Below are 22,636 nucleotides of genomic sequence, written 5' to 3' on the forward strand. Positions count from 1 at the left end.
CTACACAGTGAGGGTCAGTGTGTGTGTAGGGCTACACAGCGAGGGTCAGTGTGTGTGTAGGACTACACAGCGAGGGTCAGTGTGTGTGTAGGGCTACACAGCGAGGGTCAGTGTGTGTGTAGGGCTACACAGCGAGGGTCAGTCTGTGTGTAGGGCTACACAGTGAGTGTCAGTCTGTGTGCAGGGCTACACAGCGAGGGTCAGTGTGAGTGTAGGACAACACAGTGAGTATCAGTCTGTGTGTAGGGCTACACAGCGAGGGTCAGAGTGTGCGTAGGGCTACACAGCGAGGGTCAGTGTGTGTGTAGGGCTACACAGCGAGGGTCAGTGTAAGTGTAGGGCTACACAGAGAGTGTCAGTGTGTGTGTAGGACTACACAGTGAGGGTCAGTGTGTGTGTAGGCCTACACAGTGAGTGTCAGTGTGTGTGTAGGGCTACACAGCGAGGGTCAGTGTGTGTGTAGGACTACACAGAGAGTGTCAGTGTGTGTGTAGGGCTACACAGTGAGTGTCAGTGTGTGTGTAGGGCTACACAGCGAGGGTCAGTGTGTGTGTAGGACTACAAACAGTGAGGGTCAGTGTGTGCGTAGGGCTACACAGCGAGGGTCAGTGTGTGTGTAGGGCTACACAGCGAGGGTCACTGTGTGCGTAGGACTACACAGCGAGGGTCAGTGTGTGTGTAGGGCTACACAGCGAGGGTCAGTGTGTGTGTAGGGCTACACAGCGAGGGTCAGTCTGTGTGCAGGGCTACACAGCGAGGGTCAGTGTGAGTGTAGGACAACACAGTGAGTATCAGTCTGTGTGTAGGGCTACACAGCGAGGGTCAGAGTGTGCGTAGGGCTACACAGCGAGGGTCAGTGTGTGTGTAGGGCTACACAGCGAGGGTCAGTGTAAGTGTAGGGCTACACAGTGAGTGTCAGTGTGTGTGTAGGGCTACACAGCGAGGGTCTGTGTGCGTAGGACTACACTGTGAGGGACAGTTTGTGTGTAGGACTACACAGCGAGGGTCAGTGTGTGTGTAGGACTACAAACAGTGAGGGTCAGTGTGTGTGTAGGGCTACACAGTGAGTATCAGTCTGTGTGTAGGGCTACACAGTGAGGGTCAGTCTGTGTGTAGGCCTACACAGCGAGGGTCTGTGTGTGTAGGACTACAAACAGTGATGGTCAGTGTGTGTGTAGGGCTACACAGCGAGGGTCAGTGTGTGTGTAGGACTACACGGTGAGGGTCAGTGTGTGCGTAGGCCTACACAGCGAGGGTCTGTGTGTGTAGGACTACACAGTGAGTGTCAGTGTCTGTGTAGGACTACACAGCGAGGGTCAGTGTGTGTGTAGGGCTACACAGCGAGGGTCAGGTGTGTGTAGGGCTACACAGCGAGGGTCAGTGTGTGTGTAGGACTACACAGTGAGGGTCAGTGTGTGTGTAGGGCTACACAGCGAGGGTCAGTGTGAGTGTAGGACTACACAGTGAGGGTCAGTGTGTGTGTAGGGCTACACAGAGAGTGTCAGTGTGTGTGTAGGTCTACAGAGAGAGTGTCAGTGTGTGTGTAGGACTACACAGTGAGGGTCAGTGTGTGTGTAGGACTACAAACAGTGAGGGTCAGTGTGTGCGTAGGGCTACACAGCGAGGGTCAGTGTGTGTGTAGGGCTACACAGCGAGGGTCACTGTGTGCGTAGGGCTACACAGTGAGGGTCAGTGTGTCTGTAGGGCTACACAGCGAGGGTCAGTGTGTGTGTAGGGCTACACAGCGAGTGTCAGTGTCTGTGTAGGACTACACAGCGAGGGTCAGTGTGTGTGTAGGACTACACAGTGAGTATCAGTCTGTGTGTAGGGCTACAAAGCGAGGGTCAGTGTGAGTGTAGGACTACACAGTGAGGGTCAGTGTGTGTGTAGGGCTACACAGCGAGGGTCAGTGTGAGTGTAGGACTACACAGTGAGGGTCAGTGTGTGTGTAGGGCTAAACAGAGCGTGTCAGTGTGTGTGTAGGGCTACACAGAGAGTGTCAGTGTGTGTGTAGGACTACACAGTGAGGGTCAGTGTGTGTGTAGGACTACAAACAGTGAGGGTCAGTGTGTGCGTAGGGCTACACAGCGAGGGTCAGTGTGTGTGTAGGGCTACACAGCGAGGGTCACTGTGTGCGTAGGATTACACAGCGAGGGTCAGTGTGTGTGTAGGGCTACACAGCGAGGGTCAGTGTGTGTGTAGGGCTACACAGCGAGGGTCAGTCTGTGTGTAGGGCTACACAGTGAGTGTCAGTCTGTGTGCAGGGCTACACAGCGAGGGTCAGTGTGAGTGTAGGACAACACAGTGAATATCAGTCTGTGTGTAGGGCTACACAGCGAGGGTCAGAGTGTGCGTAGGGCTACACAGCGAGGGTCAGTGTGTGTGTAGGGCTACACAGCGAGGGTCAGTGTAAGTGTAGGGCTACACAGAGAGTGTCAGTGTGTGTGTAGGACTACACAGTGAGGGTCAGTGTGTGTGTAGGCCTACACAGTGAGTGTCAGTGTGTGTGTAGGACTACACAGAGAGTGTCAGTGTGTGTGTAGGGCTACACAGTGAGTGTCAGTGTGTGTGTAGGGCTACACAGCGAGGGTCAGTGTGTGTGTAGGACTACAAACAGTGAGGGTCAGTGTGTGCGTAGGGCTACATAGCGAGGGTCAGTGTGTGTGTAGGGCTACACAGAGAGTGTCAGTGTGTGTGTAGGACTACACACCGAGGGTCAGAGTGTGCGTAGGGCTACACAGCGAGGGTCAGTGTGTGTGTAGGACTACAAACAGTGAGGATCAGAGTGTGTGTAGGACTACACAGCGAGGGTCAGTGTGTGTGTAGGGCTACACAGCGAGGGTCACTGTGTGCGTAGGACTACACAGCGAGGGTCAGTGTGTGTGTAGGACTACACAGCGAGGGTCAGTGTGTGTGTAGGGCTACACAGCGAGGGTCAGTCTGTGTGCAGGGCTACACAGCGAGGGTCAGTGTGAGTGTAGGACAACACAGTGAGTATCAGTCTGTGTGTAGGGCTACACAGCGAGGGTCAGAGTGTGCGTAGGGCTACACAGCGAGGGTCAGTGTGTGTGTAGGGCTACACAGCGAGGGTCAGTGTAAGTGTAGGGCTACACAGTGAGTGTCAGTGTGTGTGTAGGGCTACACAGCGAGGGTCTGTGTGCGTAGGACTACACTGTGAGGGACAGTTTGTGTGTAGGACTACACAGCGAGGGTCAGTGTGTGTGTAGGACTACAAACAGTGAGGGTCAGTGTGTGTGTAGGGCTACACAGTGAGTATCAGTCTGTGTGTAGGGCTACACAGTGAGGGTCAGTCTGTGTGTAGGCCTACACAGCGAGGGTCTGTGTGTGTAGGACTACACAGTGAGTGTCAGTGTGTGTGTAGGGCTACACAGCAAGGGTCAGTGTGTGTGTAGGACTACACAGAGAGTGTCAGTGTGTGTGTAGGGCTACACAGTGAGTGTCAGTGTGTATGTAGGGCTACACAGCGAGGGTCAGTGTGTGTGTAGGACTACAAACAGTGAGGGTCAGTGTGTGTGTAGGGCTACACAGTGAGTATCAGTCTGTGTGTAGGGCTACACAGTGAGGCTCAGTCTGTGTGTAGGGCTACACAGTGAGGGTCAGTGTGTGTGTAGGACTACAAACAGTGATGGTCAGTGTGTGTGTAGGACTACACATGTTGAGGGTCAGTGGGTGTGTAGGGCTACACAGCGAGGGTCAGTGTGTGTGTAGGGCTACACAGTGAGTGTCAGTCTGTGTGCAGGGCTACACAGCGAGGGTCAGTGTGTGTGTATGACTACACATGTTGAGGGTCAGTGTGTGTATAGGGCTACACAGCGAGGGTCAGTGTGTGTGTAGGACTACACAGTGAGGGTCAGTCTGTGTGTAGGCCTACACAGCGAGGGTCTGTGTGTGTAGGACTACACAGTGAGTGTCAGTGTGTGTGTAGGGATACACAGCGAGGGTCAGTGTGTGTGTAGGACTACACAGAGAGTGTCAGTGTGTGTGTAGGGCTACACAGTGAGTGTCAGTGTGTGTGTAGGGCTACACAGCGAGGGTCAGTGTGTGTGTAGGACTACAAACAGTGATGGTCAGTGTGTGTGTAGGGCTACACAGCGAGGGTCAGTGTGTGTGTAGGACTACAAACAGTGATGGTCAGTGTGTGTGTAGGACTACACAGTGAGGGTCAGTGTGTGCGTAGGCCTACACAGCGAGGGTCTGTGTGTGTAGGACTACACAGTGAGTGTCAGTGTGTGTGTAGGACTACACAGCGAGGGTCAGTGTGTGCGTAGGGCTACACAGCGAGGGTCAGTGTGTGTGTAGGGCTACACAGCGAGGGTCAGTGTGAGTGTAGGACTACACAGTGAGGGTCAGTGTGTGTGTAGGGCTACACAGCGAGGGTCAGTGTGTGTGTAGGACTACACAGTGAGGGTCAGTGTGTGTGTAGGGCTACACAGTGAGGGTCAGTGTGTGTGTAGGGCTACACAGAGAGTGTCAGTGTGTGTGTAGGACTACACAGAGAGTGTCAGTGTGTGTGTAGGCCTACACAGTGAGGGTCAGTGTGTGTGTAGGGCTACACAGCGAGTGTCAGTGTGTGTGTAGGGCTACACAGCGAGGGTCAGTGTGTGTGTAGGACTACACAGAGAGTATCAGTGTGTGTGTAGGGCTACACAGTGAGTGTCAGTGTGTGTGTAGGGCTACACAGCGAGGGTCAGTGTGTGTGTAGGACTACAAACAGTGAGGGTCAGTGTGTGCGTAGGGCTACACAGCGAGGGTCAGTGTGTGTGTAGGGCTACACAGCGAGGGTCAGTGTGTGTTTAGGTCTACACAGTGAGTATCAGTCTGTGTGTAGGGCTACACAGCGAGGGTCAGTGTGTGCGTAGGACTACACAGCGAGGGTCAGTGTGTGTGTAGGGCTACACAGCGAGGGTCAGTGTGTGTGTAGGACTACACAGTGAGTGTCAGTCTGTGTGTAGGGCTACACAGCGAGTGTCAGTGTGTGTGTAGGACTACACAGCGAGGGTCAGTGTGTGTGTAGGACTACACAGCGAGGGTCAGTGTGTGCGTAGGGCTACACAGCGAGGGTCAGTGTGTGTGTAGGGCTACACAGCGAGGGTCAGTGTGTGTGTAGGACTACACACAGTGAGGGTCAGTGTGTGTGTAGGCCTACACAGCGAGGGTCTGTGTGTGTAGGACTACACATTGAGTGTCAGTGTGTGTGTAGGGCTACACAGCGAGGGTCAGTGTGTGTGTAGGACTACACAGCGAGGGTCTGTGTGTGTAGGACTACACATTGAGTGTCAGTGTGTGTGTAGGGCTACACAGCGAGGGTCTGTGTGTGTAGGACTACACATTGAGTGTCAGTGTGTGTGTAGGGCTACACAGCGAGGGTCAGTGTGTGTGTAGGGCTACACAGTGAGTGTCAGTGTGTGTGTAGGGCTACACAGCGAGGGTCAGTGTGTGTGTAGGACTACAAACAGTGATGGTCAGTGTGTGTGTAGGGCTACACAGCGAGGGTCAGTATGTGTGTAGGACTACAAACAGTGATGGTCAGTGTGAGTGTAGGGCTACACAGTGAGTATCAGTCTGTGTGTAGGGCTACACAGCGAGGGTCAGTGTGTGTGTAGGACTACACAGTGAGGGTCAGTGTGTGCGTAGGCCTACACAGCGAGGGTCTGTGTGTGTAGGACTACACAGTGAGTGTCAGTGTCTGTGTAGGACTACACAGTGAGGGTCAGTGTGTGCGTAGGGCTACACAGCGAGGGTCAGTGTGTGTGTAGGGCTACACAGCGAGGGTCAGTGTGAGTGTAGGACTACACAGTGAGGGTCAGTGTGTGTGTAGGGCTACACAGCGAGGGTCAGTGTGTGTGTAGGACTACACAGTGAGGGTCAGTGTGTGTGTAGGGCTACACAGAGAGTGTCAGTGTGTGTGTAGGGCTACACAGAGAGTGTCAGTGTGTGTGTAGGACTACACAGTGAGGGTCAGTGTGTGTGTAGGCCTACACAGTGAGTGTCAGTGTGTGTGTAGGGCTACACAGCGAGGGTCAGTGTGTGTGTAGGACTACACAGAGAGTGTCAGTGTGTGTGTAGGGCTACACAGTGAGTGTCAGTGTGTGTGTAGGGCTACACAGCGAGGGTCAGTGTGTGTGTAGGACTACAAACAGTGAGGGTCAGTGTGTGCGTAGGGCTACACAGCGAGGGTCAGTGTGTGTGTAGGGCTACACAGCGAGGGTCACTGTGTGCGTAGGACTACACAGCGAGGGTCAGTGTGTGTGTAGGGCTACACAGCGAGGGTCAGTGTGTGTGTAGGGCTACACAGCGAGGGTCAGTCTGTGTGTAGGGCTACACAGTGAGTGTCAGTCTGTGTGCAGGGCTACACAGCGAGGGTCAGAGTGAGTGTAGGACAACACAGTGAGTATCAGTCTGTGTGTAGGGCTACACAGCGAGGGTCAGAGTGTGCGTAGGGCTACACAGCGAGGGTCAGTGTGTGTGTAGGGCTACACAGCGAGGGTCAGTGTAAGTGTAGGGCTACACAGAGAGTGTCAGTGTGTGTGTAGGACTACACAGTGAGGGTCAGTGTGTGTGTAGGCCTACACAGTGAGTGTCAGTGTGTGTGTAGGGCTACACAGCGAGGGTCAGTGTGTGTGTAGGACTACACAGAGAGTGTCAGTGTGTGTGTAGGGCTACACAGTGAGTGTCAGTGTGTGTGTAGGGCTACACAGCGAGGGTCAGTGTGTGTGTAGGACTACAAACAGTGAGGGTCAGTGTGTGCGTAGGGCTACACAGCGAGGGTCAGTGTGTGTGTAGGGCTACACAGCGAGGGTCACTGTGTGCGTAGGACTACACAGCGAGGGTCAGTGTGTGTGTAGGGCTACACAGCGAGGGTCAGTGTGTGTGTAGGGCTACACAGCGAGGGTCAGTCTGTGTGTAGGGCTACACAGCGAGGGTCAGAGTGTGCGTAGGGCTACACAGCGAGGGTCAGTGTGTGTGTAGGGCTACACAGCGAGGGTCAGTGTGTGTGTAGGGCTACACATCGAGGGTCACTGTGTGCGTAGGACTACACTGTGAGGGACAGTTTGTGTGTAGGACTACACAGCGAGGGTCAGTGTGTGTGTAGGGCTACACAGTGAGGGTCAGTGTGTTTGTAGGGCTACACAGCGAGGGTCAGTGTGTGTGTAGGGCTACAAAGTGAGTGTCAGTCTGTGTGCAGGGCTACACAGCGAGGGTCAGTGTGTGTGTAGGGCTACACAGTGATTGTCAGTGTGTGTGTAGGGCTACACAGTGAGTGTCAGTGTGTGTGTAGGACTACACATGTTGAGGGTCAGTGTGTGTGTAGGGGTACACAGTGAGTGTCAGTGTGTGTGTAGGGGTACACAGCGAGGGTCAGTGTGTGTGTAGGGGTACACAGTGAGTGTCAGTGTGTGTGTAGGGCTACACAGTGAGGGTCAGTCTGTGCGTAGGACTACACAGCGAGGGTCAGTGTGTGTGTAGGACTACACATGTTGAGGGTCAGTGTGTGTGTAGGGCTACACAGCGAGGGTCAGTGTATGTGTAGGACTACAAACAGTGAGGGTCAGTCTGTGTGTAGGGCTACACAGCGAGGGTCACTGTGTGCGTAGGACTACACAGCGAGGGTCAGTGTGTGTGTAGGGCTACACAGCGAGGGTCAGTGTGTGTGTAGGGCTACACAGCGAGGGTCAGTGTAAGTGTAGGACTACACACAGCGAGGGTAAGTGTGTGTGTAGGACTACACAGTGAGGGTCAGTGTGTGCGTAGGGCTACACAGTGAGTATCAGTCTGTGTGTAGGGCTACACAGCAAGGGTCACTGTGTGCGTAGGACTACACAGTGAGTGTCAGTGTGTGTGTAGGACTACACAGCGAGGGTCAGTGTGTGCGTAGGGCTACACAACGAGGGTTAGTGTGTGTGTAGGGCTACACAGCGAGGGTCTGTGTGTGTAGGACTACACAGCGAGGGTCAGTGTGTGTGTAGGACTACACAGAGGGTGTCAGTGTGTGTGTAGGGCTACACAGTGAGTGTCAGTGTGTGTGTAGGGCTACACAGCGAGGGTCAGTGTGTGTGTAGGGCTACACAGCGAGGGTCAGTGTGTGCGTAGAGCTACACAGAGAGTATCAGTCTGTGTGTAGGACTACACAGCGAGGGTCAGTGTGTGTGTAGGGCTACACAGCGAGGGTCAGTGTGAGTGTAGGACTACACAGTGAGGGTCAGTGTGTGTGTAGGGCTACACAGCGAGGGTCAGTGTGTGTGTAGGACTACACAGCGAGGGTCAGTGTGTGTGTAGGGCTACACAGCGAGGGTCAGTGTGTGTGTAGGGCTACACAGCGAGGGTCAGTCTGTGTGTAGGGCTACACAGTGAGTGTCAGTCTGTGTGCAGGGCTACACAGCGAGGGTCAGTGTGAGTGTAGGACAACACAGTGAGTATCAGTCTGTGTGTAGGGCTACACAGCGAGGGTCAGAGTGTGCGTAGGGCTACACAGCGAGGGTCAGTGTGTGTGTAGGGCTACACAGCGAGGGTCAGTGTAAGTGTAGGGCTACACAGAGAGTGTCAGTGTGTGTGTAGGACTACACAGTGAGGGTCAGTGTGTGTGTAGGCCTACACAGTGAGTGTCAGTGTGTGTGTAGGGCTACACAGCGAGGGTCAGTGTGTGTGTAGGACTACACAGAGAGTGTCAGTGTGTGTGTAGGGCTACACAGTGAGTGTCAGTGTGTGTGTAGGGCTACACAGCGAGGGTCAGTGTGTGTGTAGGACTACAAACAGTGAGGGTCAGTGTGTGCGTAGGGCTACACAGCGAGGGTCAGTGTGTGTGTAGGGCTACACAGCGAGGGTCACTGTGTGCGTAGGACTACACAGCGAGGGTCAGTGTGTGTGTAGGGCTACACAGCGAGGGTCAGTGTGTGTGTAGGGCTACACAGCGAGGGTCAGTCTGTGTGCAGGGCTACACAGCGAGGGTCAGTGTGAGTGTAGGACAACACAGTGAGTATCAGTCTGTGTGTAGGGCTACACAGCTAGGGTCAGAGTGTGCGTAGGGCTACACAGCGAGGGTCAGTGTGTGTGTAGGGCTACACAGCGAGGGTCAGTGTAAGTGTAGGGCTACACAGTGAGTGTCAGTGTGTGTGTAGGGCTACACATCGAGGGTCACTGTGTGCGTAGGACTACACTGTGAGGGACAGTTTGTGTGTAGGACTACACAGCGAGGGTCAGTGTGTGTGTAGGGCTACACAGTGACGGTCAGTGTGTTTGTAGGGCTACACAGCGAGGGTCAGTGTGTGTGTAGGGCTACAAAGTGAGTGTCAGTCTGTGTGCAGGGCTACACAGCGAGGGTCAGTGTGTGTGTAGGGCTACACAGTGATTGTCAGTGTGTGTGTAGGGCTACACAGTGAGTGTCAGTGTGTGTGTAGGACTACACATGTTGAGGGTCAGTGTGTGTGTAGGGGTACACAGTGAGTGTCAGTGTGTGTGTAGGGGTACACAGCGAGGGTCAGTGTGTGTGTAGGGGTACACAGAGAGTGTCAGTGTGTGTGTAGGACTACACAGCGAGGGTCAGTGTGTGCGTAGGGCTACACAGTGAGTGTCAGTGTGTGTGTAGGGCTACACAGTGAGGGTCAGTCTGTGCGTAGGACTACACAGCGAGGGTCAGTGTGTGTGTAGGACTACACATGTTGAGGGTCAGTGTGTGTGTAGGGCTACACAGCGAGGGTCAGTGTATGTGTAGGACTACAAACAGTGAGGGTCAGTCTGTGTGTAGGGCTACACAGCGAGGGTCACTGTGTGCGTAGGACTACACAGCGAGGGTCAGTGTGTGTGTAGGGCTACACAGCGAGGGTCAGTGTGTGTGTAGGGCTACACAGCGAGGGTCAGTGTGTGTGTAGGGCTACACAGCGAGGGTCAGTGTAAGTGTAGGACTACACACAGCGAGGGTAAGTGTGTGTGTAGGACTACACAGTGAGGGTCAGTGTGTGCGTAGGGCTACACAGTGAGTATCAGTCTGTGTGTAGGACTACACAGTGAGTGTCAGTGTGTGTGTAGGACTACACAGCGAGGGTCAGTGTGTGCGTAGGGCTACACAACGAGGGTTAGTGTGTGTGTAGGGCTACACAGCGAGGGTCTGTGTGTGTAGGACTACACAGCGAGGGTCAGTGTGTGTGTAGGACTACACAGAGAGTGTCAGTGTGTGTGTAGGGCTACACAGTGAGTGTCAGTGTGTGTGTAGGGCTACACAGCGAGGGTCAGTGTGTGTGTAGGACTACACAGTGAGTGTCAGTGTGTGTGTAGGGCTACACAGCGAGGGTCAGTGTGTGTGTAGGGCTACACAGCGAGGGTCAGTGTGTGCGTAGAGCTACACAGAGAGTATCAGTCTGTGTGTAGGACTACACAGCGAGGGTCAGTGTGTGTGTAGGGCTACACAGTGAGGGTCAGTGTGTGTTTAGGTCTACACAGTGAGTTTCAGTCTGTGTGTAGGGCTACACAGCGAGGGTCACTGTGTGCGTAGGTCTACACAGCGAGGGTCAGTGTGTGTGTAGGGCTACACAGCGAGGGTCAGAGTGTGTGTAGGACTACACAGAGAGTGTCAGTGTGTGTGTAGGGCTACACAGTGAGTGTCAGTGTGTGTGTAGGGCTACACAGCGAGGGTCAGTGTGTGTGTAGGACTACAAACAGTGATGGTCAGTGTGTGTGTAGGGCTACACAGCGAGGGTCAGTGTGTGTGTAGGACTACACAGTGAGGGTCAGTGTGTGCGTAGGCCTACACAGCGAGGGTCTGTGTTTGTAGGACTACACAGTGAGTGTCAGTGTCTGTGTAGGACTACACAGCGAGGGTCAGTGAGTGCGTAGGGCTACACAGCGAGGGTCAGTGTGTGTGTAGGGCTACAAAGCGAGGGTCAGTGTGAGTGTAGGACTACACAGTGAGGGTCAGTGTGTGTGTAGGGCTACACAGCGAGGGTCACTGTGTGTGTAGGGCTACACAGCGAGGGTCAGTGTGAGTGTAGGACTACACAGTGAGGGTCAGTGTGTGTGTAGGGCTACACAGAGAGTGTCAGTGTGTGTGTAGGGCTACACAGAGAGTGTCAGTGTGTGTGTAGGACTACACAGTGAGGGTCAGTGTGTGTGTAGGACTACAAACAGTGAGGGTCAGTGTGTGCGTAGGGCTACACAGCGAGGGTCAGTGTGTGTGTAGTGCTACACAGCGAGGGTCACTGTGTGCGTAGGATTACACAGCGAGGGTCAGTGTGTGTGTAGGGCTACACAGCGAGGGTCAGTGTGTGGGTAGGGCTACACAGCGAGGGTCAGTCTGTGTGTAGGGCTACACAGTGAGTGTCAGTCTGTGTGCAGGGCTACACAGCGAGGGTCAGTGTGAGTGTAGGACAACACAGTATCAGTCTGTGTGTAGGGCTACACAGCGAGGGTCAGAGTGTGCGTAGGGCTACACAGCGAGGGTCAGTCTGTGTGTAGGGCTACACAGCGAGGGTCAGTGTAAGTGTAGGGCTACACAGAGAGTGTCAGTGTGTGTGTAGGACTACACAGTGAGTATCAGTCTGTGTGTAGGGCTACACAGTGAGGGTCAGAGTGTGCGTAGGGCTACACAGCGAGGGTCAGTGTGTGTGTAGGGCTACACAGCGAGGGTCAGTGTAAGTGTAGGGCTACACAGAGAGTGTCAGTGTGTGTGTAGGACTACACAGTGAGGGTCAGTGTGTGTGTAGGCCTACACAGTGAGTGTCAGTGTGTGTGTAGGGCTACACAGCGAGGGTCAGTGTGTGTGTAGGACTACACAGAGAGTGTCAGTGTGTGTGTAGGGCTACACAGTGAGTGTCAGTGTGTGTGTAGGGCTACACAGCGAGGGTCAGTGTGTGTGTAGGACTACAAACAGTGAGGGTCAGTGTGTGCGTAGGGCTACATAGCGAGGGTCAGTGTGTGTGTAGGGCTACACAGCGAGGGTCACTGTGTGCGTAGGACTACACAGCGAGGGTCAGTGTGTGTGTAGGGCTACACAGCGAGGGTCAGTGTGTGTGTCGGGCTACACAGCGAGGGTCAGTGTGTGTGTAGGGCTACACAGCGAGGGTCAGTCTGTGTGCAGGGCTACACAGCGAGGGTCAGTGTGAGTGTAGGACAACACAGTGAGTATCAGTCTGTGTGTAGGGCTACACAGCGAGGGTCAGAGTGTGCGTAGGGCTACACAGCGAGGGTCAGTGTGTGTGTAGGGCTACACAGCGAGGGTCACTGTGTGCGTAGGACTACACTGTGAGGGACAGTTTGTGTGTAGGACTACACAGCGAGGGTCAGTGTGTGTGTAGGACTACAAACAGTGAGGGTCAGTGTGTGTGTAGGGCTACACAGTGAGTATCAGTCTGTGTGTAGGGCTACACAGTGAGGGTCAGTCTGTGTGTAGGCCTACACAGCGAGGGTCTGTGTGTGTAGGACTACACAGTGAGTGTCAGTGTGTGTGTAGGGCTACACAGCAAGGGTCAGTGTGTGTGTAGGACTACACAGAGAGTGTCAGTGTGTGTGTAGGGCTACACAGTGAGTGTCAGTGTGTGTGTAGGGCTACACAGCGAGGGTCAGTGTGTGTGTAGGACTACAAACAGTGAGGGTCAGTGTGTGTGTAGGGCTACACAGTGAGTATCAGTCTGTGTGTAGGGCTACACAGTGAGGCTCAGTCTGTGTGTAGGGCTACACAGTGAGGGTCAGTGTGTGTGTAGGACTACAAACAGTGATGGTCAGTGTGTGTGTAGGACTACACATGTTGAGGGTCAGTGGGTGTGTAGGGCTACACAGCGAGGGTCAGTGTGTGTGTAGGGCTACACAGTGAGTGTCAGTCTGTGTGCAGGGCTACACAGTGAGTGTCAGTGTGTTTGTAGGGCTACACAGTGAGTGTCAGTGTGTTTGTAGGACTATACAGCGAGGGTCAGTGTGTGTGTAGGACTACACAGTGATGGTCAGTGTGTGTGTAGGGCTACACAGTGAGTGTCAGTGTGTGTGTAGGACTACACATGTTGAGGGTCAGTGTGTGTGTAGGACTACAAACAGTGAGGGTCAGTGTGTGTGTAGGGGTACACAGTGAGTGTCAGTGTGTGTGTAGGGCTACACAGTGAGTGTCAGTGTGTGTGTAGGACTACACAGTGAATGTCAATGTGTGTGTAGGGCTACACAGCGAGGGTCAGTGTGTGCGTAGAGCTACACAGAGAGTATCAGTCTGTGTGTAGGACTACACAGCGAGGGTCAGTGTGTGTGTAGGGCTACACAGCGAGGGTCAGTGTGAGTGTAGGACTACACAGTGAGGGTCAGTGTGTGTGTAGGGCTACACAGCGAGGGTCAGTGTGTGTGTAGGACTACACAGCGAGGGTCAGTGTGTGTGTAGGGCTACACAGCGAGGGTCAGTGTGTGTGTAGGGCTACACAGCGAGGGTCAGTCTGTGTGTAGGGCTACACAGTGAGTGTCAGTCTGTGTGCAGGGCTACACAGCGAGGGTCAGTGTGAGTGTAGGACAACACAGTGAGTATCAGTCTGTGTGTAGGGCTACACAGCGAGGGTCAGAGTGTGCGTAGGGCTACACAGCGAGGGTCAGTGTAAGTGTAGGGCTACACAGAGAGTGTCAGTGTGTGTGTAGGACTACACAGTGAGGGTCAGTGTGTGTGTAGGCCTACACAGTGAGTGTCAGTGTGTGTGTAGGGCTACACAGCGAGGGTCAGTGTGTGTGTAGGACTACACAGAGAGTGTCAGTGTGTGTGTAGGGCTACACAGTGAGTGTCAGTGTGTGTGTAGGGCTACACAGCGAGGGTCAGTGTGTGTGTAGGACTACAAACAGTGAGGGTCAGTGTGTGCGTAGGGCTACACAGCGAGGGTCAGTGTGTGTGTAGGGCTACACAGCGAGGGTCACTGTGTGCGTAGGACTACACAGCGAGGGTCAGTGTGTGTGTAGGGCTACACAGCGAGGGTCAGTGTGTGTGTAGGGCTACACAGCGAGGGTCAGTCTGTGTGCAGGGCTACACAGCGAGGGTCAGTGTGAGTGTAGGACAACACAGTGAGTATCAGTCTGTGTGTAGGGCTACACAGCTAGGGTCAGAGTGTGCGTAGGGCTACACAGCGAGGGTCAGTGTGTGTGTAGGGCTACACAGCGAGGGTCAGTGTAAGTGTAGGGCTACACAGTGAGTGTCAGTGTGTGTGTAGGGCTACACATCGAGGGTCACTGTGTGCGTAGGACTACACTGTGAGGGACAGTTTGTGTGTAGGACTACACAGCGAGGGTCAGTGTGTGTGTAGGGCTACACAGTGACGGTCAGTCTGTGTGCAGGGCTACACAGCGAGGGTCAGTGTGTGTGTAGGGCTACACAGTGATTGTCAGTGTGTGTGTGTAGGGCTACACAGTGAGTGTCAGTGTGTGTGTAGGACTACACATGTTGAGGGTCAGTGTGTGTGTAGGGGTACACAGTGAGTGTCAGTGTGTGTGTAGGGGTACACAGCGAGGGTCAGTGTGTGTGTAGGGGTACACAGAGAGTGTCAGTGTGTGTGTAGGACTACACAGCGAGGGTCAGTGTGTGCGTAGGGCTACACAGTGAGTGTCAGTGTGTGTGTAGGGCTACACAGTGAGGGTCAGTCTGTGCGTAGGACTACACAGCGAGGGTCAGTGTGTGTGTAGGGCTACACAGCGAGGGTCAGTGTGTGTGTAGGGCTACACAGCGAGGGTCAGTGTGTGTGTAGGGCTACACAGCGAGGGTCAGTGTAAGTGTAGGACTACACACAGCGAGGGTAAGTGTGTGTGTAGGACTACACAGTGAGGGTCAGTGTGTGCGTAGGGCTACACAGTGAGTATCAGTCTGTGTGTAGGACTACACAGTGAGTGTCAGTGTGTGTGTAGGACTACACAGCGAGGGTCAGTGTGTGCGTAGGGCTACACAACGAGGGTTAGTGTGTGTGTAGGGCTACACAGCGAGGGTCTGTGTGTGTAGGACTACACAGCGAGGGTCAGTGTGTGTGTAGGACTACACAGAGAGTGTCAGTGTGTGTGTAGGGCTACACAGTGAGTGTCAGTGTGTGTGTAGGGCTACACAGCGAGGGTCAGTGTGTGTGTAGGACTGCACAGTGAGTGTCAGTGTGTGTGTAGGGCTACACAGCGAGGGTCAGTGTGTGTGTAGGGCTACACAGCGAGGGTCAGTGTGTGCGTAGAGCTACACAGAGAGTATCAGTCTGTGTGTAGGACTACACAGCGAGGGTCAGTGTGTGTGTAGGGCTACACAGTGAGGGTCAGTGTGTGTTTAGGTCTACACAGTGAGTTTCAGTCTGTGTGTAGGGCTACACAGCGAGGGTCACTGTGTGCGTAGGACTACACAGCGAGGGTCAGTGTGTGTGTAGGGCTACACAGCGAGGGTCAGTGTGTGTGTAGGACTACACAGAGAGTGTCAGTGTGTGTGTGGGGCTACACAGTGAGTGTTAGTGTGTGTGTAGGGCTACACAGCGAGGGTCAGTGTGTGTGTAGGACTACAAACAGTGATGGTCAGTGTGTGTGTAGGGCTACACAGCGAGGGTCAGTGTGTGTGTAGGACTACACAGTGAGGGTCAGTGTGTGCGTAGGCCTACACAGCGAGGGTCTGTGTTTGTAGGACTACACAGTGAGTGTCAGTGTCTGTGTAGGACTACACAGCGAGGGTCAGTGAGTGCGTAGGGCTACACAGCGAGGGTCAGTGTGTGTGTAGGGCTACAAAGCGAGGGTCAGTGTGAGTGTAGGACTACACAGTGAGGGTCAGTGTGTGTGCAGGGCTACACAGCGAGGGTCACTGTGTGTGTAGGGCTACACAGCGAGGGTCAGTGTGAGTGTAGGACTACACAGTGAGGGTCAGTGTGTGTGTAGGGCTACACAGAGAGTGTCAGTGTGTGTGTAGGGCTACACAGAGAGTGTCAGTGTGTGTGTAGGACTACACAGTGAGGGTCAGTGTGTGTGTAGGACTACAAACAGTGAGGGTCAGTGTGTGCGTAGGGCTACACAGCGAGGGTCAGTGTGTGTGTAGGGCTACACAGCGAGGGTCACTGTGTGCGTAGGATTACACAGCGAGGGTCAGTCTGTGTGTAGGGCTACACAGTGAGTGTCAGTCTGTGTGCAGGGCTACACAGCGAGGGTCAGTGTGAGTGTAGGACAACACAGTATCAGTCTGTGTGTAGGGCTACACAGCGAGGGTCAGAGTGTGCGTAGGGCTACACAGCGAGGGTCAGTCTGTGTGTAGGGCTACACAGCGAGGGTCAGTGTAAGTGTAGGGCTACACAGAGAGTGTCAGTGTGTGTGTAGGACTACACAGTGAGTATCAGTCTGTGTGTAGGGCTACACAGTGAGGGTCAGAGTGTGCGTAGGGCTACACAGCGAGGGTCAGTGTGTGTGTAGGGCTACACAGCGAGGGTCAGTGTAAGTGTAGGGCTACACAGAGAGTGTCAGTGTGTGTGTAGGACTACACAGTGAGGGTCAGTGTGTGTGTAGGCCTACACAGTGAGTGTCAGTGTGTGTGTAGGGCTACACAGCGAGGGTCAGTGTGTGTGTAGGACTACACAGAGAGTGTCAGTGTGTGTGTAGGGCTACACAGTGAGTGTCAGTGTGTGTGTAGGGCTACACAGCGAGGGTCAGTGTGTGTGTAGGACTACAAACAGTGAGGGTCAGTGTGTGCGTAGGGCTACATAGCGAGGGTCAGTGTGTGTGTAGGGCTACACAGCGAGGGTCACTGTGTGCGTAGGACTACACAGCGAGGGTCAGTGTGTGTGTAGGGCTACACAGCGAGGGTCAGTGTGTGTGTAGGGCTACACAGCGAGGGTCAGTGTGTGTGTAGGGCTACACAGCGAGGGTCAGTCTGTGTGCAGGGCTACACAGCGAGGGTCAGTGTGAGTGTAGGACAACACAGTGAGTATCAGTCTGTGTGTAGGGCTACACAGCGAGGGTCAGAGTGTGCGTAGGGCTACACAGCGAGGGTCAGTGTGTGTGTAGGGCTACACAGCGAGGGTCAGTGTAAGTGTAGGGCTACACAGTGAGTGTCAGTGTGTGTGTAGGGCTACACAGCGAGGGTCAGTGTAAGTGTAGGGCTACACAGTGAGTGTCAGTGTGTGTGTAGGGCTACACAGCGAGGGTCACTGTGTGCGTAGGACTACACTGTGAGGGACAGTTTGTGTGTAGGACTACACAGCGAGGGTCAGTGTGTGTGTAGGACTACAAACAGTGAGGGTCAGTGTGTGTGTAGGGCTACACAGTGAGTATCAGTCTGTGTGTAGGGCTACACAGTGAGGGTCAGTCTGTGTGTAGGCCTACACAGCGAGGGTCTGTGTGTGTAGGACTACACAGTGAGTGTCAGTGTGTGTGTAGGGCTACACAGCAAGGGTCAGTGTGTGTGTAGGACTACACAGAGAGTGTCAGTGTGTGTGTAGGGCTACACAGTGAGTGTCAGTGTGTGTGTAGGGCTACACAGCGAGGGTCAGTGTGTGTGTAGGACTACAAACAGTGAGGGTCAGTGTGTGTGTAGGGCTACACAGTGAGTATCAGTCTGTGTGTAGGGCTACACAGTGAGGCTCAGTCTGTGTGTAGGGCTACACAGTGAGGGTCAGTGTGTGTGTAGGACTACAAACAGTGATGGTCAGTGTGTGTGTAGGACTACACATGTTGAGGGTCAGTGGGTGTGTAGGGCTACACAGCGAGGGTCAGTGTGTGTGTAGGGCTACACAGTGAGTGTCAGTCTGTGTGCAGGGCTACACAGTGAGTGTCAGTGTGTTTGTAGGGCTACACAGTGAGTGTCAGTGTGTTTGTAGGACTATACAGCGAGGGTCAGTGTGTGTGTAGGACTACACAGTGAGTGTCAGTGTGTGTGTAGGGCTACACAGTGAGTGTCAGTGTGTGTGTAGGACTACACATGTTGAGGGTCAGTGTGTGTGTAGGACTACAAACAGTGAGGGTCAGTGTGTGTGTAGGGGTACACAGTGAGTGTCAGTGTGTGTGTAGGGCTACACAGTGAGTGTCATTGTGTGTGTAGGACTACACAGTGAATGTCAGTGTGTGTGTAGGGCTACACAGCGAGGGTCAGTGTGTGTGTAGGGCTACACAGTGATTGTCAGTGTGTGTGTAGGGCTACACAGTGAGTGTCAGTGTGTGTGTAGGACTACACATGTTGAGGGTCAGTGTGTGTGTAGGGGTACACAGTGAGTGTCAGTGTGTGTGTAGGGGTACACAGCGAGGGTCAGTGTGTGTGTAGGGGTACACAGTGAGTGTCAGTGTGTGTGTAGGACTACACAGAGAGTGTCAGTGTGTGTGTAGGACTACACAGCGAGGGTCAGTGTGTGCGTAGGGCTACACAGTGAGTGTCAGTGTGTGTGTAGGGCTACACAGTGAGGGTCAGTCTGTGCGTAGGACTACACAGCGAGGGTCAGTGTGTGTGTAGGACTACACAGTGAGTGTCAGTGTGTGTGTAGGGCTACACAGCGAAGGTCAGTGTGTGTGTAGGACTACACAGTGAGTGTCAGTGTGTGTGTAGGGCTACACAGCGAGGGCCAGTGTGTGTGTAGGACTACACAGAGAGTGTCAGTGTGTTTGTAGGGCTACACAGTGAGTGTCAGTGTGTATGTAGGACTACACTGTGAGGGACAGTGTGTGTGTAGGACTACACACGTTGAGGGTCAGTGTGTGTGTAGGGCTACACAGTGAGTGTCAGTGTGTTTGTAGGGCTACACTGTGAGGGACAGTGTGTGTGTAGGACTACAAACAGTGAGTGTCAGTGTGTGTGTAGGGCTACACAGCGAGGGTCAGTGTGTGTGTAGGACTACACAGTGAGTGTCACTGTGTTTGTAGGGCTACACTGTGAGGGACAGTGTGTGTGTAGGACTACACAGTGAGTGTCAGTGTGTGTGTAGGGCTACACAGTGAGTGTCAGTGTGTTTGTAGGGCTACACAGTGAGTGTCAGTGTGTTTGTAGGACTATACAGCAAGGGTCAGTGTGTGTGTAGGACTACACAGTGAGTGTCAGTGTGTGTGTAGGGCTACACAGTGAGTGTCAGTGTGTGTGTAGGACTACACATGTTGAGGGTCAGTGTGTGTGTAGGACTACAAACAGTGAGGGTCAGTGTGTGTGTAGGGGTACACAGTGAGTGTCAGTGTGTGTGTAGGGCTACACAGTGAGTGTCAGTGTGTGTGTAGGACTACACAGTGAATGTCAGTGTGTGTGTAGGGCTACACAGCGAGGGTCAGTGTGTGTGTAGGGCTACACAGTGATTGTCAGTGTGTGTGTAGGGCTACACAGTGAGTGTCAGTGTGTGTGTAGGACTACACATGTTGAGGGTCAGTGTGTGTGTAGGGGTACACAGTGAGTGTCAGTGTGTGTGTAGGGGTACACAGCGAGGGTCAGTGTGTGTGTAGGGGTACACAGTGAGTGTCAGTGTGTGTGTAGGACTACACAGAGAGTGTCAGTGTGTGTGTAGGACTACACAGCGAGGGTCAGTGTGTGCGTAGGGCTACACAGTGAGTGTCAGTGTGTGTGTAGGGCTACACAGTGAGGGTCAGTCTGTGCGTAGGACTACACAGCGAGGGTCAGTGTGTGTGTAGGACTACACAGTGAGTGTCAGTGTGTGTGTAGGGCTACACAGCGAGGGTCAGTGTGTGTGTAGGACTACACAGTGAGTGTCAGTGTGTGTGTAGGGCTACACAGCGAGGGTCAGTGTGTGTGTAGGACTACACAGAGAGTGTCAGTGTGTTTGTAGGGCTACACAGTGAGTGTCAGTGTGTATGTAGGACTACACTGTGAGGGACAGTGTGTGTGTAGGACTACACACGTTGAGGGTCAGTGTGTGTGTAGGGCTACACAGTGAGTGTCAGTGTGTTTGTAGGGCTACACTGTCAGGGACAGTGTGTGTGTAGGACTACAAACAGTGAGGGTCAGTGTGTGTGTAGGACTACAAACAGTGAGGGTCAGTGTGTGTATAGGACTACACAGCGAGGGTCAGTGTGTGTGTAGGACTACACAGTGAGTGTCAGTGTGTTTGTAGGGCTACACTGTGAGGGACAGTGTGTGTGTAGGACTACAAACAGTGAGTGTCAGTGTGTGTGTAGGGCTACACAGCGAGGGTCAGTGTGTGTGTAGGACTACACAGTGAGTGTCACTGTGTTTGTAGGGCTACACTGTGAGGGACAGTGTGTGTGTAGGACTACACAGTGAGTGTCAGTGTGTGTGTAGGGCTACACAGCGAGGGTCAGTGTGTGTGTAGGGTTACACAGTGAGTGTCATTGTGTTTGTAGGGCTACACAGTGAGTGTCAGTGTGTTTGTAGGGCTACACTGTGAGGGTCAGTGTGTGTGTAGGACTACAAACAGTGAGTGTCAGTGTGTGAGTAGGGCTACACAGCGAGGGTCAGTGTGTGTGTAGGACTACACAGTGAGTGTCAGTGTGTTTGTAGGGCTACAAACAGTGAGTGTCAGTGTGTGTGTAGGACTACAAACAGTGAGGGACAGTGTGTGTGTAGGACTACACACGTTGAGGGACAGTGTGTGTTTAGGACTACACACGTTGAGGGACAGTGTGTGTGTAGGACTACACACGTTGAGGGACAGTGTGTGTGTAGGACTACACACGTTGAGGGTCAGTGTGTGTATAGGACTACACAGCGAGGGTCAGTGTGTGTGTAGGGCTACACAGCGAGGGTCAGTGTGTGTGTAGGACTACACAGCAAGGGTCAGTGTGTGTGTAGGACTACACAGCAAGGGTCAGTGTGTGTGTAGGACTACACACAGTGAGGGTCAGTGTGTGCATAGGACTGCCCATAGTGAGGGTCAGTGTGTGTAGGAATGCCACAGTGAGGGTCAGTGTGTGCATGGGACCATCCACCAGGACAGTTACCATATAAAAATGTCCCCCAGTGAGGGTCAGTGTGTGTGTGTGTGTGTGTGTGTGTGTGTGGATCTGACCCCAATGAGGGTCAGTGTGAATGTGGGACCGTCCCCCATTGAGGGTCAGTGTGTGTGAGACTGCCCTCAGTGAGGGTCACTGTATGTATGGACATGTCCTCCACTGAGGGAGTCTGCAGAAGGACTTGGTTAGATCAGGAGAATGGGCAAAGAAGTGAGAGAGTATATAGTGAGGGAAGTGTATGGTCCTACATCTTGGTAGAAGGAATAAAGGAATGAACTATTTTCTAAATGGGGAGGAAATTCAAAAACAGAAGTGGGAGTCCTTGTACAGAATTCCCTAAATATCAACTTTCAGGTTGAGTCAGTGGTACAGAGGGCAAGAGCTGGACTAGATCCTGAAAACTCATGACTTTCAAACGATGTGCAGTTGAGAGCATCATAACAAGCTGTGTCACTGCATGGTGTGGAAAGGAAGGCAGGCTCTGCAACTGGTTGTCAAATACTGCCCAATGCACTGTCGGCACCAGCCTACCCACCAGCAAGGGCAGATATACAGAAAGGTGCTGGAAAAAGTCCAGTAGCATCCTGAAGGATCCCACCCACCCTGCTCATGGACTGTTTGTCCCACTTCCATCAGGGAGGAGGCTATGTAACATCCATGCCAGACTCAAAATCAGTTCCTTTCCCCACGCAGTAAGGCCAATCAACACCCCCACCCACTAAGCCACCCCACCACATCCCCAACCACTACTACTTTATCATTTCCTGTCGGTTACCTTATGTACAGACACTTCTGTCCTTAGCGTCACTTTATCTGCAGATAATCAATGTATCTAAGTTATCTTATTTATTTATACTTATTGTCTTTTTTCTTGTTGTGTTCTTTATTTTATGGTAGTTCTTTTATGCTGCATTGGATCTGAAGTAAAAATTATTTTGTTCTCCTTTAAGCATGTAAAATGACATTAAACAATCATAAATCTTGAATTTTACATTGGTAATAACTTAGGCACTGCTCCAGAGTCAGTTCACTGTTTCAGGAGTGTGAGAGCGCCACATCACGGGCTTGGTCTAGAGGTGACCCTCACAGAGACAAGGGAGCCAATCACCGCTCTGCTGATGGGTGACCTCTGCCACTCTTAGAAATGCACTGAGGTTACATTTGGCCTCTGCCAAGCACTTAGCCAAAAAAGTCAAAAGTGTGCATCACAGAGATAACCAAAATCCACAGGGATTGCTCTAGGATGCTGACAAAGATCGAAAAGAAATCTGCCTGCTGCACAATCCCCCAGGCAACAGCCCTCTCCAACACAAGGCAGTCGAGACCAGCTTTCTCATTCCAAAACACTCCATCACTGTGTTCCCCAGCACCAACATTAACAAAAAATATCAACTGGACCAGTGATACCGTGGCTATAAGAGAAGGTCAGGGGCTGGAGAACCAACACTCAAGGCTTTGACTTTCCTGTTAACCTCAGCCACCTGTGTACATGGACATCCAAGTCCATCAGACACCATACCTTCCAATCCCACCATTTGGTTGGTACTAGTTTTCCACCAATATGGATGGCTTCATAATACAATCCCTCTGACAATGCAGCACTCCCCCAGTACCATCCCGCTGACAGCATGACTCTCCCTCAGTCAGTGTGACCTTCCATCAGTACTGTTCCTCTGACAGTGTGACACTCCCTCAGTACCGTCCCTGGGACAGTGTGACATTCCGTCAGTGATGTTACAAACACACTACCGCTTCTCTGATATTGCAGCAC

The 22,636-nt window shown here is 53.1% G+C and overlaps 1 protein-coding gene across 1 annotated transcript in view; it reads right to left on the bottom strand.

Moving 5' to 3' along the window:
- The window catches only part of ankfn1 (ankyrin repeat and fibronectin type III domain containing 1), a 148,802-nt gene that overhangs the window by 125,667 nt on the left and 499 nt on the right, over positions 1-22,636 (bottom strand). The gene's annotated exons all lie outside the window — the stretch shown is intronic.

The sequence above is a fragment of the Hypanus sabinus genome, chromosome 23 (genome assembly GCF_030144855.1).
Source record: "Hypanus sabinus isolate sHypSab1 chromosome 23, sHypSab1.hap1, whole genome shotgun sequence".
In the NCBI taxonomy this organism is placed as follows: domain Eukaryota; kingdom Metazoa; phylum Chordata; class Chondrichthyes; order Myliobatiformes; family Dasyatidae; genus Hypanus; species Hypanus sabinus.